Here is a 27,771-nt window from a genome sequence, read left to right as displayed (position 1 = left end):
TGCCTTTCTACAAATATATTAGGGACTATAGTGTTAACAAATCCAAGAAAAATGTGTAGTGTATATAATGAGTGTGCACACTTATCTAGTATCCTATCCATGTGAACCTGTTTTATTTGTGATTACCTGACATTAGTGATGGGAATTATGGCTCTTTGAAGGGAGCCGGATCTTATGGCTCCGTTCCTTTCAAAGAGCCGTTCAAAAGAGCCGTTCAAAAGAGCCGTTTTTTGAAGGTTACTAGGTTTATTTGCAAAATAATCACCAGGATAATGATTGACTGTATTGCCAGACCTAATGTCAATAATCGGCATTGTAAACATGACACAAGGTGGCGCCATATCCATGTCATCATGTCAGTGAATGTACTTTGAATTTACCCTCTGTATGTGTTAAGTAAATAAAGTTGCCTTGCCTTGAATGAAATTCATGCAACTCTTAATATTAGATACTGTGTTTTTAAGTGGCGATGGAGATTATTTGTTGATCCTGCTTTAAAGGATATTTTGCCTTTACAAATGGTGCGCTTTATCACTGCCTGGGTTTTGGTTGAAGTGAATCCAAATGCTGCTGCGTTTTCGCGTTTGGCTCATTTTCCATCCGAAAAACACGTTGTCTACCTGTCCTATTCCACTTGGTATGACTTCTCTCTCTCGTGTATTCCGTTAACACCCACCCCATTTCACTCCTCGTGCTGAAACCATGGATGTATAATAAGAAGGCTGAAACCTACCAAACAGAGTAGGGGCGGATCTTCACAGAATACGTTTGGGGAACAAAATCAAGCTATTTAAAAGGCGAGTGGATTTTGGCAGGCAGTGAGTGCGGACCAACGATTGAACGATAACAAGAACGGCTCTCACCAAGTACGACTCGGTTCCCCTCGTTCGTACCAAAGAGCCGTTCAAAAGAATCGGCTCGTTCGCGACCGACACATCACTACCTGACATCCTCTAGGGAAGATTTGTTTCTTTAAATTGAAGTTGAATGCATCAATCTGGTGCACTTTGAGGGCAACATTAAGAGATTTATGGATACAGTTCTCAACACTCATATGAAACAGAACTGTATATATTTCAATAATCAAAAAGCCATTAGAATATTCTCACAACCAATAACAAATCATTGATAAACTCCTCTCTATATCTTCATCTTACCTAGTCTGCATTTTTTCTTTTTATTTATGCATATTTGACTAATCACTCCCCTTTCAAACTGTGTTTTTTATTTTTGTACTGACCTATAGTACACATTGGAAGGATTTCTTAACTTATTTTATATACAACTATATATTACATAGATGGAAATATTTGTTTACATAGATGACCAAACCGTTTGAGACCCACTGAGATAACTAGACTAAAGTTTACAACCTAATCACTCAAGAGAGTCCTTTACCTCCCTGAGTTGACGTTATCTCTCTCTCAGTCCGACAGGAGAGGACTCTCCCTCTCTTTATTGTTGAAACAGCTTCTAATCTCCGTTAGCTCCGAGCTAGCACCAGATGCTAACAACAACCCACGTAACTATCTCTCTCTCTCTCTCTCTCTCTCTCTCTCTCTCTCTCTCTCTCTCTCTCTCTCTCTCTCTCTCTCTCTCTCTCTCTCTCTCTCTCTCTCTCTGTCTCTCAGTCTCTCAAAGTCCAACAGGAATGAGCTCTCCCTCTCCTTATTGTTGAAACAGCTACTAATCTCCATTAGCTCCGAGCTAGCACCAAATGCTAACAACAACCCCCATAACTCTCTATGTCTCTCTCTCTCTGTCTCTCTCTCTTTCTATCTCTCTCTCACAAGATGCGCTCGTGCCACACACACACACAGACGCTCCTCCGTGACGATGACCGCTTGCGTACATTTTTTTTTTTAAATTAAAAAAAAAAAAAGTGGGGGGGACACAAATGGGATTTTGAAAAGTGGGGGGGACATGTCCCCCCTGTCCCCAGTGGAAATTACGCCCATGCATTCTGACGAAAAATAAAAATTATTATGAATACAAATAAAATAAAAGAAGCCTCCTGTGAGTTACTACAAGCTATAAAGTAGATTTTAAAAACGTTTTATAGAATAAAAGCTCACTGCTGGACGTTGTAGAAATGCGTGTGTGCACCACGACAAAGGAGCCTCATTCACTTTACATTGGGGTTGTTTGCGTGGTGCAGACACGTAAATGTAGCAAAGTTCGTGACTCCACCACGCAATGCGGTGTTAAGGAGTCGTGGTGGAGTCACGCATTCTGGTGAGACCAGGTTGGAGAAAACACTTGATACTGATGACTCAGACAAAAAGTTTGGAAAATGAACTCTCCTTTTATTTTCCACACAACCCCAACACGTCAAAAACGTCTCTGCTTCCTCGGAGGCTCTGGTGGAGCAGACCAAGAGCGGGAGTGCCTCACTCCCCGTTGACCCACCGCTGGAAGACCCCTTTGTCTCTGGGGTGGCGGGGGAGCGGAGACGTGGGACGGAGCCCCTGCAGCCGCTGAAGGACCCTGACGCCGCGGCTGTGGGCGTCTCTCCGCCTGCCGCTGTGGCCGGGTCGGACGCTGCGGCTGCTGCGGGCGTTGATGCCGCTGTGGCCGCCCAGCAGGCTGGAGCCAGCTGACGTGCTGGCGGATGTCGTCCGCCTGTTCTGCAGCAGACTTCATGGACTCCACCATGGCGTGGAACTGGGGTCCGAACAGCCCGTCCGGGCTGATTGGAGCGTTCAGAAGCACCTTCCTGGCCGTCTCCGTAAGTGACGCCTGCTGCAGCCAGAGGTGGCGCTGAATCTGCGTCACCCACGCGGCGATCCTCGCCTGGGAGACAGCGACGGACGCGCACAGTGTGAGCGCCGTGCTGGCCGCCTTGCCGATCTCCTCCGCTTCATCAGCGGCCAAGGTGGTGGACCGCTCCACCAGCGTCACCACCGAGTTTGAGAGCAGCGCGATGTTGTTCGCCGCCGCCGACGCCTGAAAGGCACACTGGTGCACCCGGTCGGCCTGGCGGGCAACATACTGGTCCCTGGGGGAGGCCAACGTAGGGCGCCGTCCGGCGATCACGTTGGCCTGTCTCACCCCAAAAAACGCCGTCAGGCTCGGCTCCAAAGAAGGGGTGGCTGGGAAACCAGCATCTGTGAACCCCTCCACCTTGGTGAGGGGAACAAATGTGGCCACCGGAGCCTTCAGGGTCCTCGGATTCGCCGCCGCCCCCTCCTGGTACCTCCTGATGGCGGGGAAGCGTGGCCAGACCGGGTCACTCCCGACCGTCTGCACCCGCGAAAAAACTCCGGCCATATCGTCCGGAGCACAACTCTCCTGAGCTGGGGGAACGGGGAGACCTCTGCAGGCGGCCGCCTTGCATATGATCTCCGGTAGTTCCCCCAGGATGCCACCTATCACCGGCAGCGCCGTGGTGACGGAGAAGGGGACCGCGTGCTCGTCCGCCAAGCCGGCACCCTGCCGAGAGAACCGTACGGTGAACCGTGGAGGGAGGCGGGGTAGGAGTCGTCCGACACCTGCCCGGCACTCGGCTCCAGGGACATGAGGCCGCCGTCCACGGGCTCGAAAGCCTGGACGGGCCAATCGTCCTCCTCGGCCGCAGCAGCGAGAGCGTCCGCTCTTCACTTCCTGTCGTCCGAGGGGAGACGGGCACAGTGTGTGCATGCGACCTGCTGGCTGAGAGCCGCGTATGCGTGCTCTGGCCTCAGGCAGGATTCGCACATCGTGTGCTGGTCGTAACTCATAATGTATCCAGAGCAGTGGCGAGCCGTCAGGGCCCTCTAGGCCCTCTGTGAGGGCCTAAGATATTCCAAAAAATAATATTTAAAAACATTAAAAAAAAATATATTTTTTAAAAATATATATTTTTTTAATATTATTTTTGTTATATTTTTCATTAGTTTTACCGAAAAAAAACTTGATTTAATAAAATAACATTTCCAAATAAATAAATCCTTCGAATCTGCCTGTTCAGTCTCTGTTTGAATGTGGGTTACATGAAAGAAGCTCGTCTGGCCCTCTCTGCGATTCACAGAGGGTTGCTATAGTAACTGAACGAGAGAGTAATGTCAAATGACAGTACAATTGACCAATCATATCTTCCCTCTAAATGGGTGGGTTTTATTATCGCGGACTAGATGACAAGTTCCGCCCGCTGTGAAACTTTTCTTGTTTCCATAGCAACAACAACTTCCTGTCAACAGCGTGAACTCGCCTTCAAAATAAAAGCATGCCAAATTACACTTAAGACATACAACTGCAACGAAAGTAAGAAACACAATGCAATATCATTTTCAATGTCAAAGAACACAAATGGGGTTCACAGGTGTTGTTTTGTGTGGTAGAGGGTCGCTGTCATTGATGCGTTTTGCACCCTGGGCCGTTGTTTTGATATTCCGCTGAAGTATACGCTGTGACGTAATAACTCTTTTTTTTTTCTTTTTTTCGAGGGAAGGGGTGGGGGTCAGAGGGCCTAGGTATAAAGCTCACGGCTCGCCACTGATCCAGAGTAGAGATGGCAAATCCGGATCCTTTTACGGACTCAGGGTCTTCTGAGTCAGTCATTGAAGAGATCCGGATCATACGAGTCATTTGAGTCATCATCACCAAGACCGTAGAAATCCTATCGGTGAAACCGAAAAGTTGATGCATTTCACGAGCATATTATTATTCCATATATTTTGAATATATATATATATTTGTATATATATATATATAATATCTGCATGTATATTTTCTATTTCGACATGTATATTTTATATTTTATATTTTATTTTATTTTTCTTTCTATTCTTGTATATTTTGTAGTTTTGTTTTATTGTAAAATGCCTTTTATGCTGCTGTAACAACAATTTCCCAATTTGGGATCAATAAAGTACTATCTATCTATCTATCTATTAAACTGACGTTATATTAACCTCCGCTACACAGTGTATTTTGCTTTAATAAAAAATGTTGATCACAAAAAAAAGGGTTATTTTGCGATTTGGCAAATCTGAGTCTGCTGTGGACTCGTGCATGAGGACGAGTCTGCTGGATCTCTGGATCTGCTGCTATATACGGCTCCGAGTCCGCACGAGTCTGATCCGCTGTGTGTTGCAGAACAGTGAGTCAGGATTTGCGAATCTGAGTCTGCTGTTGACTCGTGCATGACGACGAGTCTGCTGGATCTCTGGATCTGCTGCTATATGGTTACGGCTCCGAGTCCGCACGAGTCTGATCCGCTGTGTGTTGCAGCGAGTCAGGATTTGCGAATCTGCGAGTCTGCGAGCGAGTCTGCGAGTCTGCGAGCGAGTCTGCTCGTGCATAGCGCGGGAGCCGGGTGCTGGAGGAGGGACTATGCTCGTGCACATGACGAGATCGCTGGATCTGCTATGCTATAGAGTGGCGAAGTCCCTCCCACTTACTTCCGGGGTATGGGACCTTATCTCGGAAAAATTATGCATTGAAGTCAATGGGGAGAGAAAACTTATCTTTCGATCCCGTTTGAATTGTGCCATGAATTACACATATGATGTTTGTCAATCTTAAAAAATCATTTCCATGTCAAAAAAGTCACAGTTTGTCGTAAAACTGTTGAAATATAAGACTATGAAAAATACGCAACTAGAAAGACTACAAATCCCAGAGTCGCGTAAGTGATGTCACAATTGAGACACTACGATATACGTATAATACCGTATATATACGATCAGCGCCATATAGATATAATCTATCTATATGGCGCTGGCTAAGATAAGATAACTTTAACAAGATGCCTGTGTGCTTAGTACCAGGTTGTTATTATACCAGCAATGGGTCTTGCTCGTTCTTTCGCTTCCCGTCTGATGAAAGAGGAGTGTGTGGATCAAGTTAGCTACCTAGCTAGTAGCTAGCACGTTAGTTAGCATTACAGCCTTGTCATTTGTATTAGCCTTAACATGAAGTAACATTAAGTAACCCAAAATGTTAAACAGTAAGAGTAGTAGTCATATTTCGTGAACCCTTTGAATAGTACTGTCACCGGTGTGATCATTCTATAATACACCATTTAAGCCCGGGGGAGAAATGCTAACGCTAACGTTAGCATCGGCGATCTTCTCTACTTCATGCTATCTGCACAAATGGTTGACATTAAACATTAAAACGACCAGGCAGTTCAGAGAGAATCAAAGGAAGGCAGGCAGGCAGCTTTGCATGACATTCTTCAGGACGTGTTTCATTGTGGTGATAGTGAGGGTCGTTGTGTTGACAAGACAGTAGTGACGGCCATCTTGGTGACGTCACGTGTGTTGTTGACCAGAGATGTAGTTCATTAAGCGTTTCACACAAACAAATGTGTTACTTCACAGTTTTACGACACATTTTTTTTTTTTTGACTTGCAAAATTATCTTTTAAATTGACAAACATCATATGTGTAATTCGTGGCACAATTCAAACGGGATCGAAAGATAATCTTTCTCTCTCCATTGACTTCAATGCATAACTTTTCCGAAATAAGGTCCCATGGGGCTCCACCGGAAGGGGAGGGACTTCGCCACTCTATTACGGTTAGGAGCCGTCGGCTCCTCTGAGTCCCCACGAGTCTGCAGGAAGTTTCACTGATCCGCGTCCCCTCCCCTGAGCCAAACGATCACTTCTGGCAGGCAGCTATCCTGTATACTTACTAAAGGGTAGGTAGATGGACTGGGGTACGTTGTAATGTGATTTTACATGTTATAAAGAGAGTAGCGAGTGACGCAATTTATAGTTTTAATTTGTACGTCACACCAAGTGTGGGACTCAAGGACTCGGGTTAATGGAGAGGGGAGACTCGTCACGACCAGCTCATTTCTAGGATCCGGGTTAATGATCCGGATGAATCAGGACTCGCCCATCTCTAATCCAGAGCCACATGAGGGACAATCTCTCACACAATTGCTGCTCATGATTGCTCTGTTAATGAAAGTGTCTCTTGTGCTTCAGTAACGGGGTGCTGAAGAAAAAGAGGGAGCAGATTGTCGGGCCTCCTTCCTATTTATACCGGAAGCGAGCCCGAGGGTGGGGCCCACCTTGCGGGCGGGCGTGGACTACAAGTGTTTTCAGTGCTGCGCGGGTGCGCAGGGGGATTACCCAATAGCGATAGCCTTAGAGGGCGAAGCCATATACGAAATAGAAGTAAGGGTTTTAGTTTGGGCGTAAAAATAATCAAACGGCCATTCCCAATGTGATTGATGAACCCTCGCAGATTATCTGATGTCACCTGGTAAATACCTGCGAGTGCAAGATCTCAAAAGTATAAATACAATGAGACAGCACTTTGTGACACATCCTATTACCTTGATGACGAATGTTAAGTACAGTAGTGGATTTGGGACTTTTTATATTATATATATTATCTGCAGCCTGATAATACATTTTTGTGGAAGAATGAAAGGAAACAGCTGAGCCCATAACTGAGAAGAACAAAATCTGAAAGTGGTGCTGTGGCTTAGCGGTAAAGCGCCTGTCTAGTAAACAGGAGATCCTGGGTTCAACTCCCAGCAGTGCCTCTTTGTTACAGAGAGCATCTTTTAAGATAAACCTCTCATCGTTACCACGTTCAATTACATTCAACAGTAAATGTTTGGTATAGTTTGTACTTCAAAATGGCTTAGATTAAGGTTTAAAGTTGACTGTTATCCACCTCTGAAGTAATGGTTTGGATTCATTTGTGTGTATAAACTAGATTTTATAATCTAGATGTATCTGATGCCCACTGGTAAATATCTATATAAAGAACGGTATTTGAGAAAATCATAATTTATAGAGGTTGGGTGTTCCTAAAAGCACCCATTTCACTTTCTAGTGACAAATTGAAGCCTAAACGAAAGACTCTCTAGTCCAGAGCATCGGAAAATATTTGGTTATAATAACAGATACATTTAGAAAATTCAAGAGTAATGGCTATTGTTTTTGATATTATTACCATTTTGTGCTCCAGTGGCGCAATCGGTCAGCGTGCGGTACTTATAAGACAGTGACCTGCAGAGTGATGCCGAGGTTGTGAGTTCAAGCCTCACCTGGAGCAGAGAAGTTTAGCTTTCTAGTCATCTGCACGCAACATGAAAGTTTAAAAAGGTGTTTGTGCTGCCGGATTTGGCACCCCCACTTTAACTTTGTCCTAGATAGTCGTACTGTCACCAAAATCAGACTGGTGTTTGCTGTTCACCTGTAGTTTGTGCACACAGAAACATTTTACTCTGGGCTCAGCAGGTGAGAAACTAAAGAAGGGCTTCCACATGAGGCAGACCAGGTGTTGGTGCACAAGTGATATAGGCGCTGTGGCTTAGTGGTAAAGCGCCTGTCTCGTAAACAGGAGATCCTGGGTTCAAATCCCAGCAGTGCCTCTTTGATACAGAGATTATCTCTACCGCACTGAATACAATTTACAATACCTGCCAAAAAAGGTTAGTTTCACATCCCACCACAGTCCACACAATCACATCCAACAAGGAGCAGGTAAACGAGCCTACTCCATTTTTCTTTCTAACAAAGTTATGTTTATATTCAGAGTAACTCATCAAAACTCATTGCGTGGATCTATAGGGTTTAAAAAAAATAATCATATCAATTTCCTTTTAACAAAAAACATTTGCAAAGCCAGGTGTTTTAGATCCAGCATTGTTTCAATCTACTATCTCAGTGTCTTGCAACATATATTGTGGTGAAGGAGGCGCTGTAGCTTAGCGATCAAAGCGCCTGTCTCGTAAACAGGAGATCCTGGGTCCAACTCCCAGCAGTGCCTCTTTGTTACAGAGAGCATCTATTAAGATAAACCTCTCATCGTTACCACGTTCAATTACATTCAACAGTAAATGTTTGGTATAGTTTGTACTTGAAAATGGCTTAGATTAAGGTTTAAAGTTGACTGTTATCCACCTCTGAGGTAATGGTTTGGATTCATTTGTGTGTATAAAATAGATTTTTTAATCTAGATTTATCTGATGCCCACTGGTAAATATCTATATAAAGAACGGTATTTGAGAAAATCATAATTTATAGAGGTTGGGTGTTCCTAATAGCACCCATTTCACTTTCTAGTGACAAATTAAAGCCTAAACGAAAGACTCTCTAGTCTAGAGCATAGGAAAATATTTGGTTGTAATAACAGATACATTTAGAAAATTCAAGAGTAATGGCTATTGTTTTTGATATTATTGACATTTTGTGCTCCAGTGGCGCAATCGGTCAGCGCGCGGTATTTATAACACAGTAACCTGCAGAGTGATGCCGAGGTTGTGAGTTCAAGCCTCACCTGGAGCAGAGGAGTTTAGCTTTCTAGTCATCTGCACGCAAAATGAAAGTTTAAAAAGGTGTTGGTGCTGCCGGATTTGGCACCCCCACTTTAACTTTGTCCGAGATAGTCGTACTGTCACCAACATCAGACTGGTGTTTACTGTTCACCTGTAGTATGTGCACACAGAAACATTTTACTCTGGGCTCAGCAGGTGAGAAACTAAAGAGGGGCTTCCACATGAGGCAGACCAGGTGTTGGTGCACAGGTGATATAGGTGCTGTGGCTTAGTGGTAAAGCGCCTGTCTTGTAAACAGGAGATCCTGGGTTCAAATCCCAGCAGTGCCTCTTTGTTACAGAGATTATCTCTACAGCACTGAATGCAATTGACAAAACTACCCAAAAACAGTTAGTTTCTCATCCCACCACAGTCCACACAATCACATCCAACATTGAGCAGGTAAAAGTGCACTCTTGATCATTTTTTCAAACAAAGTTTCTTTATATTCAGAGTTACTCACCTAAACTCATTGTGTGGATCTGCAGGCTTTAAAAAGTGAGTAAAATCAACTTCCTTTGAACAAAAATCATTTGCAAAGTAGGCGCTGTAGCTTAGCGGTCAAAGCGCCTGTCTTGTAAACAGGAGATCCTGGGTCCAAATCCCAGCAGTGCCTCTTTCTTACAGAAAATATCTCTTGAAAGCTGTGCTACATTCACCTCAGAAGTAAGGGTTTTAGTTTGGGCGTAAAAACGGCCATTCCCAATGTGATTGATGAACCCTCGCAGATTATATGATGTCACCTGGTAAATACCTGCGAGTGCAAGATCTCAAAAGTATAAATACAATGAGACAGCACTTTGTAGACAGCCTCTTCGTTACAGAGAGCATCTTTTAAGATAAACCTCTCATCGTTACCAAGTTCAATTACATTCAACAGTAAATGTTTGGTATAGTTTGTACTTCAAAATGGCTTAGATTAAGTTTTAAAGTTGACTGTTATCCACCTCTGAAGTAATGGTTTGGATTCATTTGTGTGTATAAACTAGATTTTTTAATTTAGATGTATCTGATGCCCACTGGTAAATATCTATATAAAGAACGATATCTGAGAAAATCATAATTTATAGAGGTTGGGTGTTCCTAAAAGCACCCATTTCACTTTCTAGTGACAAATGAAAGCCTAAACGAAAGACTCTCTAGTCTAGAGCATTGGAAAAGATTTGGTTATAATAACAGATACATTTAGAAAATTCAAGAGTAATGGCTATTGTTATTGTTATTGATATTATTGCCATTTTGTGCTCCAGTGGCGCAATCGGTCAGCGCGCGGTACTTATAAGACAGTAACCTGCAGAGTGATGCTGAGGTTGTGAGTTCAAGCCTCACCTGGAGCAGGAGAAGTTTAGCTTTCTAGTCATCTGCACGCAACATGAAAGTTTAAAAAGGTGTTGGTGCTGCCGGATTTGGCACCCCCACTTTAACTTTGTCCTAGATAGTCGTACTGTCACCAACATCAGACTGGTGTTTGCTGTTCACCTGTAGTTTGTGCACACAGAAACATTTTACTCTGGGCTCAGTAGGTGAGAAACTAAAGAGGGGCTTCCACATGAGGCAGACCAGGTGTTGGTGCACAGGTGATATAGGTGCTGTGGCTTAGTGGTAAAGCGCCTGTCTTGTGCCTCTTTAATACAGAGATTATCTCTCCAGCACTGAATGCAATTTACAATACCACCCAAAAAAGGTTAGTTTCTCATCCCACCACAATCCACACAATCACTTCCAACATTGAGCAGGTAAATGAGCCTTCTCCATTTTTCTTTCCAACAAAGTTATGTTTATATTCAGAGTAACTCATCAAAACTCATTGCGTGGATCTATATGGTTTAAAAAAAATAATCATATCAATTTCCTTTTAACAAAAAACATTTGCAAAGTAGGCGCTGTAGCTTAGTGGTCAAAGCGCCTGTCTCGTAAACAGGAGATCCTGGGTCCAAATCCCAGCAGTGCTTCTTTCTTACAGAAAATATCTCTTGAAATCTGTGCTACATTCACCTCAGAAGTAAGGGTTTTAGTTTGGGCGTAAAAACGGCCATTCCCAATGTGATTGATGAACCCTCGCAGATTATATGATGTCACCTGGTAAATACCTGCGAGTGCAAGATCTCAAAAGTATAAATACAATGAGACAGCACTTTGTAACACATCCTATTACCTTGATGACGAATGTTAAGTACAGTCGGGGATTTGTGACTTTTTATATTATAGGTATTATTTGCAGCCTGATAATATTTTTTTTGTGGAAGAATGAAAGGAAACAGCTGAGCCCATAACTGAGAAGAACAAAATCTGAAGGTGGTGCTGTGGCTTAGTTGGTAAAGCGCCTGTCTAGTAAACAGGAGATCCTGGGTTCAACTCCCAGCAGTGCCTCTTTGTTACAGAGAGCATCTTTTAAGATAAACCTCTCATCGTTACCACGTTCAATTACATTCAACAGTAAATGTTTGGTATAGTTTGTACTTGAAAATGGCTTAGATTAAGATTTAAAGTTGACTGTTATCCACCTCTGAAGTAATGGTTTGGATTCATTTGTGTGTATAAACTAGATTTTCTAATCTAGATTTATATGATGCCCACTGGTAAATATCTATATATAGAACGGTATTTGAGAAAATCATAATTCATAGAGGTTGGGTGTTCCTAAAAGCACACATTTCACTTTCTACTGACAAATTGAAGCCTAAACGAAAGACTCTCTAGTCTAGAGCATAGGAGAAGATTTGGTTATAATAACAGATACATTTAGAAAATTCAAGAGTAATGGCTATTGTTTTTGATATTATTGCTATTTTGTGCTCCAGTGGCGAAAATCGGTCAGCGCACGGTACTTATAAGACAGTAACCTGCAGAGTAATGCCGAGGTTGTGAGTTCAAGCCTCACCTGGAGCTGAGAAGTTTAGCTTTCTAGACCTCTGTACGCAACATGAAAGTTTAAAATCTGTTGGTGCTGCCGGATTCGGCACCACCACTTTAACTTTGTCCTAGATAGTCGTACTGTCACCAACATCAGACTGGTGTTTGCTGTTCACCTGTAGTTTGTGCACACAGAAACATTTTACTCTGGGCTCAGCAGGTGAGAAACTAAAGAGGGGCTTCCACATGAGGCAGACCAAGTGTTGGTGCACAGGAGATATAGGCGCTGTGGCTTAGTGGTAAAGCGCCTGTCTCGTAAACAGCAGATCCTGGGTTCAAATCCCAGCAGTGCCTCTTTCATACAGAGATTATCTCTACAGCACTGAATGCAATTTACAATACCTGCCAAAAAAGGTTAGTTTCACATCCCTCCACACAATCACATCCAACATTGAGCATGTAAAAGTGCACTCTTGATCATTCTTTCAAACAAAGTTTCTTTATATTCAGAGTTACTCACCTAAACTCATTGTGTGGATCTGCAGGCTTTAAAAAGTGAGTAAAATCAACTTCCTTTTAACAAAAAACATTTGCAAAGTAGGCGCTGTAGCTTAGCGGTCAAAGCGCCTGTCTTGTAAACAGGAGATCCTTGGTCCAAATCCCAGCAGTGCCTCTTTGTTACAGAAGATATCTCTTGAAATCTGTGCTACATTCACCTCAGAAGTAAGGGTTTTAGTTTGGGCGTAAAAACGGCCATTCCCAATGTGATTGATGAACCCTCGCAGATTATATGATGTCACCTGGTAAATACCTGCGAGTGCAAGATCTCAAAAGTATAAATACAATGAGACAGCACTTTGTGACACATCCTATTACCTTGATGACGAATGTTAAGTACAGTAGTGGATTTGGGACTTTTTATATTATATATATTATTTGCAGCCTGATAATAATTTTTTGTGGAAGAATGAAAGGAAACAGCTGAGCCCATAACTGAGAAGAACAAAATCTGAAAGTGATGCTGTGGCTTAGCGGTAAAGCGCCTGTCTAGTAACAGGAGATCCTGGGTTCAACTCCCAGCAGCGCCTCTTTGTTACAGAGAGCATCTATTTAGATAAAGCTCTCATCGTTACCACGTTCAATTACATTCAACAGTAAATGTTTGGTATAGTTTGTACTTCAAAATGGCTTCGATTAAGGTTTAAAGTTGACTGTTATCCACCTCTGAAGTAATGGTTTGGATTAATTTGTGTGTATAAACTCGATTTTCTAATCTAGATTTATCTGATGCCCACTGGTAAATATCTATATAAAGAACGGTATTTGAGAAAATCATAATTTATAGAGGTTGGGTGTTCCTAAAAGCACCCATTTCACTTTCTACTGACAAATTAAAGCCTAAACGAAAGACTCTCTAGTCTAGAGCATAGGAAAAGATTTGGTTATAATAACAGATACATTTCGAACATTCAAGAGTAATGGCTATTGTTTTTGATATTATTGCCATTTTGTGCTCCAGTGGCGCAATCGGTCAGCGCGCGGTACTTATAAGACAGTAACCTGCAGAGTGATGCCGAGGTTGTGAGTTCAAGCCTCACCTGGAGCAGAGAAGTTTAGCTTTCTAGTCATCTGCACGCAACATGAAAGTTTAAAAAGGTGTTGGTGCTGCCGGATTTGGCACCCCCACTTTAACTTTGTCCTAGATAGTCGTACTGTCACCAACATCAGACTGGTGTTTGCTGTTCACCTGTAGTTTGTGCACACAGAAACATTTTACTCTGGGCTCAGCAGGTGAGAAACTAAAGAGGGGCTTCCACATGAGGCAGACCAGGTGTTGGTGCACAGGTGATATAGGCGCTGTGGCTTAGTGGTAAAGCGCCTGTCTCGTAAACACGAGATCCTGGGTCCAACTCCCAGCAGTGCCTCTTTGTTACAGAGAGCATCTATTTAGATAAACCTCTCATCGTTACCACGTTCAATTACATTCAACAGTCAATATTTGGTATAGTTTGTACTTCAAAATGGCTTAGATTAAGGTTTAAAGTTGACTGTTATCCACCTCTGAAGTAATGGTTTGGATTCATTTGTGTGTATAAACTCGATTTTCTAATCTAGATTTATCTGATGCCCACTGGTAAATATCTATATAAAGAACGGTATTTGAGAAAATCATAATTTATAGAGGTTGGGTCTTCCTAAAAGCACCCATTTCACTTTCTAGTGACAAATTAAAGCCTAAACGAAAGACTCTCTAGTCTAGAGCATAGGAAAAGATTTGGTTATAATAACAGATACATTTAGAAAATTCAAGAGTAATGGCTATTGTTTTTGATATTATTGTCATTTTGTGCTCCAGTGGCGCAATCGGTCAGCGCGCGGTACTTATAAGACAGTAACCTACAGAGTGATGCCGAGGTTGTGAGTTCAAGCCTCACCTGGAGCAGAGAAGTTTAGCTTTCTAGTCATCTGCACGCAACATGAAAGTTTAAAAAGGTGTTGGTGCTGCCGGATTCGGCACCCCCACTTTAACTTTGTCCTAGATAGTCGTACTGTCACCAAAATCAGACTGGTGTTTGCTGTTCACCTGTAGTTTGTGCACAAAGAAACATTTTACTCTGGGCTCAGCAGGTGAGAAACTAAAGAGGGGCTTCCACATGAGACAGACCATGTGTTGGTGCACAGGTGATATAGGCGCTGTGGCTTAGTGGTAAAGCGCCTGTCTCGTAAACAGGAGATCCTGGGTTCAAATCCCAGCAGTGCCTCTTTGATACAGAGATTATCTCTACAGCACTGAATGCAATTTACAATACCACCCAAAAAAGGTGAGTTTCACATCCCACCACAATCACATCCAACATTTAGCAGGTAAAAGTGCACTCTGGATCATTTTTTCAAACAAAGTTTCTTTATATTCAGAGTTACTCACCTAAACTCATTGTGTGGATCTGCAGGCTTTAAAAAGTGAGTAAAATCAACTTCCTTTTAACAAAAAACATTTGCAAAGTAGGCGCTGTAGCTTAGCGGTCAAAGCGCCTGTCTTGTAAACAGGAGATCCTGGGTCCAAATCCCAGCAGTGCCTCTTTGTTACAGAAGATATATCTAGAAGTCTGTCTTTTAGTTATATCAGAAGTAAGGGTTTTAGTTTGGGCGTAAAAATGATCAAACGGCCATTCCCAATGTGATTGATGAACCCTCGCAGATGGTCTGATGTCACCTGGTAAATACCTGCGAGTGCAAGATCTCAAAAGTATAAATACAATGAGACAGCACTTTGTGACACATCCTATTACCTTGATGACGAATGTTAAATACAGCAGTGGATTTGGGACTTTTTATATTATTTGCAGCCTGATAATACATTTGTTGTGGAAGAATGAAAGGAAACAGCTGAGCCCATAACTGAGAAGAACAAAATCTGAAGGTGGTGCTGTGGCTTAGTTGGTAAAGAGCCTGTCTAGTAAACAGGAGATCCTGGGTTCAACTCCCAGCAGTGCCTCTTTGTTACAGAGAGCAATCTTTTAAGATAAGCCTCTCATCATTACCACGTTCAATTACATTCAATAGTAAATGTTTGGTATAGTTTGTACTTCAAAATGGCTTAGATTATGTATGACCTCGATTTTTTAATCTAGATTTATCTGATGCCCACTGGTAAATATCTATATAAAGAACGGTATTTGAGAAAATCATAATTTATAGAGGTTGGGTGTTCCTAAAAGCACCCATTTCACTTTCTAGTGACAAATTAAAGCCTAAAAGAAAGACTCTAGAGCAGGGATGGGCAACTTTGGTTTAGCACGGAAAATGCGTATGCATTAAGATTAAACATTAAGATGACATCGTGTACGCAGCTCGCGACGTAAGGAGTCTAGTGGACGGTATCAGTACTACAAGTTAAAAAAATATATGTTTGACTTTTTTAATTAATTACGTTGTTTCTAAATTGATCTGAGGGCCGCCATTTGCCCATTCCTGCTCTAGAGCATAGGAGAGTGTTTGGTTATAATAACCGATACATTTAGAAAATGTAAGGGTAATGGCTATTGTTTTTGATCTTATTGACATTTTGTGCTCCAGTGGCGCAATCGGTCAGCGCGCGGTACTTATAAGACAGTAACCTGCTGAGGTTGTGAGTTCAAGCCTCACCTGAAGCAGAGAAGTTTTAACCTGCATTCAAAGGATATTATCTGAGTTAAACTACTTGGAGTGAAGCATACGGAAAGAGTTTTTCGGTGCTCATTGAGTCATTCATTAAATATCACAGGCCAAATATTGATGAATGTGACAGAAGCCATATGCATTGGACACACGGTAAATATGGTCATATGGCTTTGGTTTACTTTGGTTATAATAAATAAATTCAGGAGAGAGAATGAAAAGAAAACTATTGAGAGGTGCTGTAGCTTAGCGGTCAAAGCGGCTGTCTTGTAAACAGGAGATCCTGGGTCCAAATCCCAGCAGCGCCTCTTTGTTACAGACAATATCTCTTGAATTAGGTGTGTTATCCACCTCTGAAATAAGGGTTTGGTTTAGTTTGGGCGTAAAACTATATTAGGGCATTACCAATCTAATACCTGACTTTGACAAACGGACACACAGGATGACAACTAAACATGTTTTCGGTTTGGGACTTTATGATTGAACATTTATCAGCGTGAATAAACATTTGTAGAAAGAAAATGACACACTGGAAGGTAAAAAGTAAGGAGGTAGTGGATGGAGAAACGGGCGCTGTGGCTAAGTTGTAAAGCGCCTGTGAAGAATGAGAGGAAACTACTGAGCACAGTATCTGAGAAAAACAGAAACAGTAAGAGCGGTGCTGTGGCTTAACGGTAAAGCGCCTGTCTAGTAAACAGGAGATCCTGGGTTCAACTCCCAGCAGCGCCTATTTGTTACAGAGAGCATTTAGATAAAGCTCTCATCGTTACCACGTTCAATTACATTCAACAGTAAATGTTTGGTATAGTTTGTACTTCAAAATGGCTTCGATTAAGGTTTAAAGTTGACTGTTATCCACCTCTGAAGTAATGGTTTGGATTAATTTGTGTGTATAAACTCGATTTTTTTATCTAGATTTATCTGATGCCCACTGGTAAATATCTATATAAAGAACGGTATTTGAGAAAATCATAATTTATAGAGGTTGGGTGTTCCTAAAAGCACCCATTTCACTTTCTACTGACAAATTAAAGCCTAAACGAAAGACTCTCTAGTCTAGAGCATAGGAAAAGATTTGGTTATAATAACAGATACATTTAGAAAATTCAAGAGTAATGGCTATTGTTTTTGATATTATTGCCATTTTGTGCTCCAGTGGCGCAATCGGTCAGCGCACGGTACTTATAAGACAGTAACCTGCAGAGTGATGCCGAGGTTGTGAGTTCAAGCCTCACCTGGAGCAGAGAAGTTTAGCTTTCTAGTCATCTGCACGCAACATGAAAGTTTAAAAAGGTGTTGGTGCTGCCGGATTCGGCACCCCCACTTTAACTTTGTCCTAGATAGTCGTACTGTCACCAACATCAGACTGGTGTTTGCTGTTCACCTGTAGTTTGTGCACACAGAAACATTTTACTCTGGGCTCAGCAGGTGAGAAACTAAAGAGGGGCTTCCACACGAGGCAGACCATGTGTTGGTGCACTGGTGATATAGGCGCTGTGGCTTAGTGGTAAAGCGCCTGTCTCGTAAACAGGAGATCCTGGGTTCAAATCCCAGCAGTGCCTCTTTGATACAGAGATTATCTCTACAGCACTGAATGCAATTTACAATACCACCCAAAAAAGGTTAGTTTCACAGTCCACACAATCACATCCAACATTGAGCAGGTAAAAGTGCACTCTTGATCATTTTTTCAAACAAAGTTTCTTTATATTCAGAGTTACTCACCTAAACTCATTGTGTGGATCTGCAGGCTTTAAAAAGTGAGTAAAATCAACTTCCTTTTAACAAAAAACATTTGCAAAGTAGGTGCTGTAGCTTAGCGGTCAAAGCGCCTGTCTTGTAAACAGGAGATCCTGGGTCCAAATCCCAGCAGTGCCTCTTTGTTACAGAAGATATATCTAGAAGTCTGTCTTTTATTTATATCAGAAGTAAGGGTTTTAGTTTGGGCGTAAAAATGATCAAACGGCCATTCCCAATTTGATTGATGAACCCTCGCAGATGGTCTGATGTCACCTGGTAAATACCTGCGAGTGCAAGATCTCAAAAGTATAAATACAATGAGACAGCACTTTGTGACACATCCTATTACCTTGATGACGAATGTTAAATACAGCAGTGGATTTGGGACTTTTTATATTATATATATTATTTGCAGCCTGATAATACAATTGTTGTGGAAGAATGAAAGGAAACAGCTGAGCCCATAACTGAGAAGAACAAAATCTGAAGGTGGTGCTGTGGCTTAGTTGGTAAAGAGCCTGTCTAGTAAACAGGAGATCCTGGGTTCAACTCCCAGCAGTGCCTCTTTGTTACAGAGAGCTACTTTTAAGATAAGCCTCTCATCATTACCACGTTCAATTACATTCAATAGTAAATGTTTGGTATAGTTTGTACTTCAAAATGGCTTAGATTATGTATGACCTCGATTTTTTAATCTAGATTTATCTGATGCCCACTGGTAAATATCTATATAAAGAACGGTATTTGAGAAAATCATAATTTATAGAGGTTGGGTGTTCCTAAAAGCACCCATTTCACTTTCTAGTGACAAATTAAAGCCTAAAAGAAAGACTCTAGAGCAGGGATGGGCAACTTTGGTTTAGCACGGAAAATGCGTGTGCATTAAGATTAAACATTAAGATGACATCGTGTACGCAGCTCGCGACGTAAGGAGTCTAGTGGACGGTATCAGTACTACAAGTTAAAAAAATATATGTTTGACTTTTTTAATTAATTACGTTGTTTCTAAATTGATCTGAGGGCCGCCATTTGCCCATTCCTGCTCTAGAGCATAGGAGAGTGTTTGGTTATAATAACCGATACATTTAGAAAATTAAGGGTAATGGCTATTGTTTTTGATCTTATTGACATTTTGTGCTCCAGTGGCGCAATCGGTCAGCGCGCGGTACTTATAAGACAGTAACCTGCTGAGGTTGTGAGTTCAAGCCTCACCTGAAGCAGAGAAGTTTTAACCTGCATTCAAAGGATATTATCTGAGTTAAACTACTTGGAGTGAAGCATACGGAAAGAGTTTTTCGGTGCTCATTGAGTCATTCATTAAATATCACAGGCCAAATATTGATGAATGTGACAGAAGCCATACAGTATGCATTGGACACACGGTAAATATGGTCATATGGCTTTGGTTTACTTTGGTTATAATAAATAAATTCAGGAGAGAGAAGGAAAAGAAAACTATTGAGACGTGCTGTGGCTTAGCGGTCAAATCGGCTGTCTTGTAAACAGGAGATCCTGGGTCCAAATCCCAGCAGCACCCTCTTTGTTACAGACAATATCTCTTGAATTAGGTGTGTTATCCACCTCTGAAATAAGGGTTTGGTTTAGTTTGGGCGTAAAACTATATTAGGGCATTACCAATGTAATACCTGACTTTGACAAACGGACACACAGGATGACAACTAAACATGTTTTCGGTTTGGGACTTTATGATTGCACATTTATCAGCGTGAATAAACATTTGTAGAAATAAAATGACACACTGGAAGTTAAAAAGTAAGGAGGTAGTGGATTGAGAAACGGGCGCTGTGGCTAAGTTGTAAAGCGCCTGTGAAGAATGAGAGGAAACTACTGAGCACAGTATCTGAGAAAAACAGAAACAGTAAGAGCGGTGCTGTGGCTTAACGGTAAAGCGCCTGTCTAGTAAACAGGAGATCCTGGGTTCAACTCCCAGCAGCGCCTCTTTGTTACAGAGAGCATTTAGATAAAGCTCTCATCGTTACCACGTTCAATTACATTCAACAGTAAATGTTTGGTATAGTTTGTACTTCAAAATGGCTTCGATTAAGGTTTAAAGTTGACTGTTATCCACCTCTGAAGTAATGGTTTGGATTAATTTGTGTGTATAAACTCGATTTTTTGATCTAGATTTATCTGATGCCCACTGGTAAATATCTATATAAAGAACGGTATTTGAGAAAATCATAATTTATAGAGGTTGGGTGTTCCTAAAAGCACCCATTTCACTTTCTACTGACAAATTAAAGCCTAAACGAAAGACTCTCTAGTCTAGAGCATAGGAAAAGATTTGGTTATAATAACAGATACATTTAGAAAATTCAAGAGTAATGGCTATTGTTTTTGATATTATTGCCATTTTGTGCTCCAGTGGCGCAATCGGTCAGCGCACGGTACTTATAAGACAGTAACCTGCAGAGTGATGCCGAGGTTGTGAGTTCAAGCCTCACCTGGAGCAGAGAAGTTTAGCTTTCTAGTCATCTGCACGCAACATGAAAGTTTAAAAAGGTGTTGGTGCTGCCGGATTCGGCACCCCCACTTTAACTTTGTCCTAGATAGTCGTACTGTCACCAACATCAGACTGGTGTTTGCTGTTCACCTGTAGTTTGTGCACACAGAAACATTTTACTCTGGGCTCAGCAGGTGAGAAACTAAAGAGGGGCTTCCACATGAGGCAGACCATGTGTTGGTGCACTGGTGATATAGGCGCTGTGGCTTAGTGGTAAAGCGCCTGTCTCGTAAACAGGAGATCCTGGGTTCAAATCCCAGCAGTGCCTCTTTGATACAGAGATTATCTCTACAGCACTGAATGCAATTTACAATACCACCCAAAAAAGGTTAGTTTCACATCCCACCACAGTCCACACAATCACATCCAACATTGAGCAGGTAAAAGTGCACTCTTGATCATTTTTTCAAACAAAGTTTCTTTATATTCAGAGTTACTCACCTAAACTCATTGTGTGGATCTGCAGGCTTTAAAAAGTGAGTAAAATCAACTTCCTTTTAACAAAAAACATTTGCAAAGTAGGCGCTGTAGCTTAGCGGTCAAAGCGCCTGTCTTGTAAACAGGAGATCCTGGGTCCAAATCCCAGCAGTGCCTCTTTGTTACAGAAGATATATCTAGAAGTCTGTCTTTTAGTTATATCAGAAGTAAGGGTTTTAGTTTGGGCGTAAAAATGATCAAACGGCCATTCCCAATGTGATTGATGAACCCTCGCAGATTATCTGATGTCACCTGGTAAATACCTGCGAGTGCAAGATCTCAAAAGTATAAATACAATGAGACAGCACTTTGTGACACATCCTATTACCTTGATGACGAATGTTAAATACAGCAGTGGATTTGGGACTTTTTATATTATTTGCAGCCTGATAATACATTTGTTGTGGAAGAATGAAAGGAAACAGCTGAGCCCATAACTGAGAAGAACAAAATCTGAAGGTGGTGCTATGGCTTAGTTGGTAAAGAGCCTGTCTAGTAAACAGGAGATCCTGGGTTCAACTCCCAGCAGTGCCTCTTTGTTACAGAGAGCTACTTTTAAGATAAGCCTCTCATCATTACCACGTTCAATTACATTCAATAGTAAATGTTTGGTATAGTTTGTACTTCAAAATGGCTTAGATTATGTATGACCTCGATTTTTTAATCTAGATTTATCTGATGCCCACTGGTAAATATCTATATAAAGAACGGTATTTGAGAAAATCATAATTTATAGAGGTTGGGTGTTCCTAAAAGCACCCATTTCACTTTCTAGTGACAAATTAAAGCCTAAAAGAAAGACTCTAGAGCAGGGATGGGCAACTTTGGTTTAGCACGGAAAATGCGTGTGCATTAAGATTAAACATTAAGATGACATCGTGTACGCAGCTCGCGACGTAAGGAGTCTAGTGGACGGTATCAGTACTACAAGTTAAAAAAATATATGTTTGACTTTTTTAATTAATTACGTTGTTTCTAAATTGATCTGAGGGCCGCCATTTGCCCATTCCTGCTCTAGAGCATAGGAGAGTGTTTGGTTATAATAACCGATACATTTAGAAAATTCAAGGGTAATGGCTATTGTTTTTGATCTTATTGACATTTTGTGCTCCAGTGGCGCAATCGGTCAGTGCGCGGTACTTATAAGACAGTAACCTGCTGAGGTTGTGAGTTCAAGCCTCACCTGAAGCAGAGAAGTTTTAACCTGCATTCAAAGGATATTATCTGAGTTAAACTACTTGGAGTGAAGCATACGGAAAGAGTTTTTCGGTGCTCATTGAGTCATTCATTAAATATCACAGGCCAAATATTGATGAATGTGACAGAAGCCATACAGTATGCATTGGACACACGGTAAATATGGTCATATGGCTTTGGTTTACTTTGGTTATAATAAATAAATTCAGGAGAGAGAAGGAAAAGAAAACTATTGAGACGTGCTGTGGCTTAGCGGTCAAATCGGCTGTCTTGTAAACAGGAGATCCTGGGTCCAAATCCCAGCAGCACCTCTTTGTTACAGACAATATCTCTTGAATTAGGTGTGTTATCCACCTCTGAAATAAGGGTTTGGTTTAGTTTGGGCGTAAAACTATATTAGGGCATTACCAATGTAATACCTGACTTTGACAAACGGACACACAGGATGACAACTAAACATGTTTTCGGTTTGGGACTTTATGATTGCACATTTATCAGCGTGAATAAACATTTGTAGAAATAAAATGACACACTGGAAGTTAAAAAGTAAGGAGGTAGTGGATTGAGAAACGGGCGCTGTGGCTAAGTTGTAAAGCGCCTGTGAAGAATGAGAGGAAACTACTGAGCACAGTATCTGAGAAAAACAGAAACAGTAAGAGCGGTGCTGTGGCTTAACGGTAAAGCGCCTGTCTAGTAAACAGGAGATCCTGGGTTCAACTCCCAGCAGCGCCTGTTTGTTACAGAGAGCATTTAGATAAAGCTCTCATCGTTACCACGTTCAATTACATTCAACAGTAAATGTTTGGTATAGTTTGTACTTCAAAATGGCTTCGATTAAGGTTTAAAGTTGACTGTTATCCACCTCTGAAGTAATGGTTTGGATTAATTTGTGTGTATAAACTCGATTTTTTTATCTAGATTTATCTGATGCCCACTGGTAAATATCTATATAAAGAACGGTATTTGAGAAAATCATAATTTATAGAGGTTGGGTGTTCCTAAAAGCACCCATTTCACTTTCTACTGACAAATTAAAGCCTAAACGAAAGACTCTCTAGTCTAGAGCATAGGAAAAGATTTGGTTATAATAACAGATATATTTAGAAAATTCAAGAGTAATGGCTATTGTTTTTGATATTATTGCCATTTTGTGCTCCAGTGGCGCAATCGGTCAGCGCAGCGGTACTTATAAGACAGTAACCTGCAGAGTGATGCCGAGGTTGTGAGTTCAAGCCTCACCTGGAGCAGAGAAGTTTAGCTTTCTAGTCATCTGCACGCAACATGAAAGTTTAAAAAGGTGTTGGTGCTGCCGGATTCGGCACCCCCACTTTAACTTTGTCCTAGATAGTCGTACTGTCACCAACATCAGACTGGTGTTTGCTGTTCACCTGTAGTTTGTGCACACAGAAACATTTTACTCTGGGCTCAGCAGGTGAGAAACTAAAGAGGGGCTTCCACATGAGGCAGACCATGTGTTGGTGCACTGGTGATATAGGCGCTGTGGCTTAGTGGTAAAGCGCCTGTCTCGTAAACAGGAGATCCTGGGTTCAAATCCCAGCAGTGCCTCTTTGATACAGAGATTATCTCTACAGCACTGAATGCAATTTACAATACCACCCAAAAAAGGTTAGTTTCACATCCCACCACAGTCCACACAATCACATCCAACATTGAGCAGGTAAAAGTGCACTCTTGATCATTTTTTCAAACAAAGTTTCTTTATATTCAGAGTTACTCACCTAAACTCATTGTGTGGATCTGCAGGCTTTAAAAAGTGAGTAAAATCAACTTCCTTTTAACAAAAAACATTTGCAAAGTAGGTGCTGTAGCTTAGCGGTCAAAGCGCCTGTCTTGTAAACAGGAGATCCTGGGTCCAAATCCCAGCAGTGCCTCTTTGTTACAGAAGATATATCTAGAAGTCTGTCTTTTATTTATATCAGAAGTAAGGGTTTTAGTTTGGGCGTAAAAATGATCAAACGGCCATTCCCAATGTGATTGATGAACCCTCGCAGATGGTCTGATGTCACCTGGTAAATACCTGCGAGTGCAAGATCTCAAAAGTATAAATACAATGAGACAGCACTTTGTGACACATCCTATTACCTTGATGACGAATGTTAAATACAGCAGTGGATTTGGGACTTTTTATATTATTTGCAGCCTGATAATACATTTGTTGTGGAAGAATGAAAGGAAACAGCTGAGCCCATAACTGAGAAGAACAAAATCTGAAGGTGGTGCTGTGGCTTAGTTGGTAAAGAGCCTGTCTAGTAAACAGGAGATCCTGGGTTCAACTCCCAGCAGTGCCTCTTTGTTACAGAGAGCAACTTTTAAGATAAGCCTCTCATCATTACCACGTTCAATTACATTCAATAGTAAATGTTTGGTATAGTTTGTACTTCAAAATGGCTTAGATTATGTATGACCTCGATTTTTTAATCTAGATTTATCTGATGCCCACTGGTAAATATCTATATAAAGAACGGTATTTGAGAAAATCATAATTTATAGAGGTTGGGTGTTCCTAAAAGCACCCATTTCACTTTCTAGTGACAAATTAAAGCCTAAAAGAAAGACTCTAGAGCAGGGATGGGCAACTTTGGTTTAGCACGGAAAATGCGTGTGCATTAAGATTAAACATTAAGATGACATCGTGTACGCAGCTCGCGACGTAAGGAGTCTAGTGGACGGTATCAGTACTACAAGTTAAAAAAATATATGTTTGACTTTTTTAATTAATTACGTTGTTTCTAAATTGATCTGAGGGCCGCCATTTGCCCATTCCTGCTCTAGAGCATAGGAGAGTGTTTGGTTATAATAACCGATACATTTAGAACATTTAAGGGTAATGGCTATTGTTTTTGATCTTATTGACATTTTGTGCTCCAGTGGCGCAATCGGTCAGCGCGCGGTACTTATAAGACAGTAACCTGCTGAGGTTGTGAGTTCAAGCCTCACCTGAAGCAGAGAAGTTTTAACCTGCATTCAAAGGATATTATCTGAGTTAAACTACTTGGAGTGAAGCATACGGAAAGAGTTTTTCGGTGCTCATTGAGTCATTCATTAAATCTCACAGGCCAAATATTGATGAATGTGACAGAAGCCATACAGTATGCATTGGACACACGGTAAATATGGTCATATGGCTTTGGTTTACTTTGGTTATAATAAATAAATTCAGGAGAGAGAAGGAAAAGAAAACTATTGAGACGTGCTGTGGCTTAGCGGTCAAAGCGGCTGTCTTGTAAACAGGAGATCCTGGGTCCAAATCCCAGCAGCGCCTCTTTGTTACAGACAATATCTCTTGAATTAGGTGTGTTATCCACCTCTGAAATAAGGGTTTGGTTTAGTTTGGGCGTAAAACTATATTAGGGCATTACCAATGTAATACCTGACTTTGACAAACGGACACACAGGATGACAACTAAACATGTTTTCGGTTTGGGACTTTATGATTGCACATTTATCAGCGTGAATAAACATTTGTAGAAATAAAATGACACACTGGAAGTTAAAAAGTAAGGAGGTAGTGGATTGAGAAACGGGCGCTGTGGCTAAGTTGTAAAGCGCCTGTGAAGAATGAGAGGAAACTACTGAGCACAGTATCTGAGAAAAACAGAAACAGTAAGAGCGGTGCTGTGGCTTAACGGTAAAGCGCCTGTCTAGTAAACAGGAGATCCTGGGTTCAACTCCCAGCAGCGCCTGTTTGTTACAGAGAGCATTTAGATAAAGCTCTCATCGTTACCACGTTCAATTACATTCAACAGTAAATGTTTGGTATAGTTTGTACTTCAAAATGGCTTCGATTAAGGTTTAAAGTTGACTGTTATCCACCTCTGAAGTAATGGTTTGGATTAATTTGTGTGTATAAACTCGATTTTTTTATCTAGATTTATCTGATGCCCACTGGTAAATATCTATATAAAGAACGGTATTTGAGAAAATCATAATTTATAGAGGTTGGGTGTTCCTAAAAGCACCCATTTCACTTTCTACTGACAAATTAAAGCCTAAACGAAAGACTCTCTAGTCTAGAGCATAGGAAAAGATTTGGTTATAATAACAGATATATTTAGAAAATTCAAGAGTAATGGCTATTGTTTTTGATATTATTGCCATTTTGTGCTCCAGTGGCGCAATCGGTCAGCGCGCGGTACTTATAAGACAGTAACCTGCAGAGTGATGCCGAGGTTGTGAGTTCAAGCCTCACCTGGAGCAGAGAAGTTTAGCTTTCTAGTCATCTGCACGCAACATGAAAGTTTAAAAAGGTGTTGGTGCTGCCGGATTCGGCACCCCCACTTTAACTTTGTCCTAGATAGTCGTACTGTCACCAACATCAGACTGGTGTTTGCTGTTCACCTGTAGTTTGTGCACACAGAAACATTTTACTCTGGGCTCAGTAGGTGAGAAACTAAAGAGGGGCTTCCACATGAGGCAGACCATGTGTTGGTGCACTGGTGATATAGGCGCTGTGGCTTAGTGGTAAAGCGCCTGTCTCGTAAACAGGAGATCCTGGGTTCAAATCCCAGCAGTGCCTCTTTGATACAGAGATTATCTCTACAGCACTGAATGCAATTTACAATACCACCCAAAAAAGGTTAGTTTCACATCCCACCACAGTCCACACAATCACATCCAACATTGAGCAGGTAAAAGTGCACGCTTGATCATTTTTTCAAACAAAGTTTCTTTATATTCAGAGTTACTCACCTAAACTCATTGTGTGGATCTGCAGGCTTTAAAAAGTGAGTAAAATCAACTTCCTTTTAACAAAAAACATTTGCAAAGTAGGCGCTGTAGCTTAGCGGTCAAAGCGCCTGTCTTGTAAACAGGAGATCCTGGGTCCAAATCCCAGCAGTGCCTCTTTGTTACAGAAGATATATCTAGAAGTCTGTCTTTTATTTATATCAGAAGTAAGGGTTTTAGTTTGGGCGTAAAAATGATCAAACGGCCATTCCCAATGTGATTGATGAACCCTCGCAGATGGTCTGATGTCACCTGGTAAATACCTGCGAGTGCAAGATCTCAAAAGTATAAATACAATGAGACAGCACTTTGTGACACATCCTATTACCTTGATGACGAATGTTAAATACAGCAGTGGATTTGGGACTTTTTATATTATTTGCAGCCTGATAATACATTTGTTGTGGAAGAATGAAAGGAAACAGCTGAGCCCATAACTGAGAAGAACAAAATCTGAAGGTGGTGCTGTGGCTTAGTTGGTAAAGAGCCTGTCTAGTAAACAGGAGATCCTGGGTTCAACTCCCAGCAGTGCCTCTTTGTTACAGAGAGCAACTTTTAAGATAAGCCTCTCATCATTACCACGTTCAATTACATTCAATAGTAAATGTTTGGTATAGTTTGTACTTCAAAATGGCTTCGATTAAGGTTTAAAGTTGACTGTTATCCACCTCTGAGGTAATGGTTTGGATTAATTTGTGTGTATAAACTCGATTTTTTGATCTAGATTTATCTGATGCCCACTGGTAAATATCTATATAAAGAACGGTATTTGAGAAAATCATAATTTATAGAGGTTGGGTGTTCCTAAA

General features: G+C 41.3%; 40 non-coding genes and 1 pseudogene across 40 annotated transcripts; 40 read left to right on the top strand and 1 right to left on the bottom strand.

Annotated features, from left to right (window-relative positions):
* Positions 1-2,390: 2,390 nt before the first annotated feature.
* The window catches only part of LOC117473393, a 58,000-nt pseudogene continuing 32,619 nt past the window's right edge, over positions 2,391-27,771 (bottom strand).
* Positions 7,414-7,485, top strand: trnat-agu. Its single transcript has one exon. It is a non-coding gene; the product is annotated as a tRNA-Thr (tRNA).
* Positions 7,910-8,003, top strand: trnai-uau. The gene is made up of 2 exons: positions 7,910-7,947; positions 7,968-8,003. It is a non-coding gene; the product is annotated as a tRNA-Ile (tRNA).
* Positions 8,251-8,322, top strand: trnat-cgu. Its single transcript has one exon. It is a non-coding gene; the product is annotated as a tRNA-Thr (tRNA).
* trnat-cgu lies at positions 8,648-8,720 on the top strand. Its single transcript has one exon. It is a non-coding gene; the product is annotated as a tRNA-Thr (tRNA).
* Positions 9,145-9,238, top strand: trnai-uau. Its single transcript has 2 exons — positions 9,145-9,182; positions 9,203-9,238. It is a non-coding gene; the product is annotated as a tRNA-Ile (tRNA).
* trnat-ugu lies at positions 9,486-9,557 on the top strand. Its single transcript has one exon. It is a non-coding gene; the product is annotated as a tRNA-Thr (tRNA).
* Positions 9,811-9,883, top strand: trnat-ugu. Its single transcript has one exon. It is a non-coding gene; the product is annotated as a tRNA-Thr (tRNA).
* trnai-uau lies at positions 10,511-10,604 on the top strand. The gene is made up of 2 exons: positions 10,511-10,548; positions 10,569-10,604. It is a non-coding gene; the product is annotated as a tRNA-Ile (tRNA).
* Positions 11,147-11,219, top strand: trnat-cgu. The gene has a single exon. It is a non-coding gene; the product is annotated as a tRNA-Thr (tRNA).
* Positions 11,565-11,637, top strand: trnat-agu. Its single transcript has one exon. It is a non-coding gene; the product is annotated as a tRNA-Thr (tRNA).
* Positions 12,403-12,474, top strand: trnat-cgu. The gene has a single exon. It is a non-coding gene; the product is annotated as a tRNA-Thr (tRNA).
* On the top strand, positions 12,721-12,793 carry trnat-ugu. Its single transcript has one exon. It is a non-coding gene; the product is annotated as a tRNA-Thr (tRNA).
* Positions 13,633-13,726, top strand: trnai-uau. The gene is made up of 2 exons: positions 13,633-13,670; positions 13,691-13,726. It is a non-coding gene; the product is annotated as a tRNA-Ile (tRNA).
* Positions 13,974-14,045, top strand: trnat-cgu. The gene has a single exon. It is a non-coding gene; the product is annotated as a tRNA-Thr (tRNA).
* Positions 14,470-14,563, top strand: trnai-uau. Its single transcript has 2 exons — positions 14,470-14,507; positions 14,528-14,563. It is a non-coding gene; the product is annotated as a tRNA-Ile (tRNA).
* trnat-cgu lies at positions 14,811-14,882 on the top strand. Its single transcript has one exon. It is a non-coding gene; the product is annotated as a tRNA-Thr (tRNA).
* On the top strand, positions 15,127-15,199 carry trnat-ugu. The gene has a single exon. It is a non-coding gene; the product is annotated as a tRNA-Thr (tRNA).
* Positions 15,544-15,616, top strand: trnat-agu. The gene has a single exon. It is a non-coding gene; the product is annotated as a tRNA-Thr (tRNA).
* On the top strand, positions 16,191-16,274 carry trnai-uau. Its single transcript is given in 2 exon segments — positions 16,191-16,228; positions 16,239-16,274. It is a non-coding gene; the product is annotated as a tRNA-Ile (tRNA).
* Positions 16,514-16,586, top strand: trnat-ugu. The gene has a single exon. It is a non-coding gene; the product is annotated as a tRNA-Thr (tRNA).
* Positions 16,936-17,007, top strand: trnat-agu. Its single transcript has one exon. It is a non-coding gene; the product is annotated as a tRNA-Thr (tRNA).
* Positions 17,428-17,521, top strand: trnai-uau. Its single transcript has 2 exons — positions 17,428-17,465; positions 17,486-17,521. It is a non-coding gene; the product is annotated as a tRNA-Ile (tRNA).
* trnat-cgu lies at positions 17,769-17,840 on the top strand. Its single transcript has one exon. It is a non-coding gene; the product is annotated as a tRNA-Thr (tRNA).
* Positions 18,084-18,156, top strand: trnat-ugu. Its single transcript has one exon. It is a non-coding gene; the product is annotated as a tRNA-Thr (tRNA).
* trnat-agu lies at positions 18,510-18,582 on the top strand. Its single transcript has one exon. It is a non-coding gene; the product is annotated as a tRNA-Thr (tRNA).
* trnai-uau lies at positions 19,155-19,238 on the top strand. The gene is given in 2 exon segments: positions 19,155-19,192; positions 19,203-19,238. It is a non-coding gene; the product is annotated as a tRNA-Ile (tRNA).
* On the top strand, positions 19,906-19,977 carry trnat-agu. Its single transcript has one exon. It is a non-coding gene; the product is annotated as a tRNA-Thr (tRNA).
* trnai-uau lies at positions 20,398-20,491 on the top strand. The gene is made up of 2 exons: positions 20,398-20,435; positions 20,456-20,491. It is a non-coding gene; the product is annotated as a tRNA-Ile (tRNA).
* On the top strand, positions 20,739-20,810 carry trnat-cgu. The gene has a single exon. It is a non-coding gene; the product is annotated as a tRNA-Thr (tRNA).
* On the top strand, positions 21,064-21,136 carry trnat-ugu. Its single transcript has one exon. It is a non-coding gene; the product is annotated as a tRNA-Thr (tRNA).
* trnat-agu lies at positions 22,877-22,948 on the top strand. The gene has a single exon. It is a non-coding gene; the product is annotated as a tRNA-Thr (tRNA).
* trnat-cgu lies at positions 23,711-23,782 on the top strand. The gene has a single exon. It is a non-coding gene; the product is annotated as a tRNA-Thr (tRNA).
* Positions 24,036-24,108, top strand: trnat-ugu. Its single transcript has one exon. It is a non-coding gene; the product is annotated as a tRNA-Thr (tRNA).
* trnat-agu lies at positions 24,453-24,525 on the top strand. The gene has a single exon. It is a non-coding gene; the product is annotated as a tRNA-Thr (tRNA).
* trnai-uau lies at positions 25,099-25,182 on the top strand. Its single transcript is given in 2 exon segments — positions 25,099-25,136; positions 25,147-25,182. It is a non-coding gene; the product is annotated as a tRNA-Ile (tRNA).
* Positions 25,849-25,920, top strand: trnat-agu. The gene has a single exon. It is a non-coding gene; the product is annotated as a tRNA-Thr (tRNA).
* On the top strand, positions 26,341-26,434 carry trnai-uau. The gene is made up of 2 exons: positions 26,341-26,378; positions 26,399-26,434. It is a non-coding gene; the product is annotated as a tRNA-Ile (tRNA).
* trnat-cgu lies at positions 26,682-26,753 on the top strand. The gene has a single exon. It is a non-coding gene; the product is annotated as a tRNA-Thr (tRNA).
* Positions 27,007-27,079, top strand: trnat-ugu. Its single transcript has one exon. It is a non-coding gene; the product is annotated as a tRNA-Thr (tRNA).
* trnat-agu lies at positions 27,424-27,496 on the top strand. Its single transcript has one exon. It is a non-coding gene; the product is annotated as a tRNA-Thr (tRNA).

The sequence above is a fragment of the Trematomus bernacchii genome, unplaced genomic scaffold (genome assembly GCF_902827165.1).
Source record: "Trematomus bernacchii unplaced genomic scaffold, fTreBer1.1, whole genome shotgun sequence".
In the NCBI taxonomy this organism is placed as follows: Eukaryota; Metazoa; Chordata; class Actinopteri; order Perciformes; family Nototheniidae; genus Trematomus; species Trematomus bernacchii.
The sequence above is the reverse complement of the archived record's forward strand: the minus strand, read 5'-3'. Positions and strand labels throughout refer to the sequence as shown.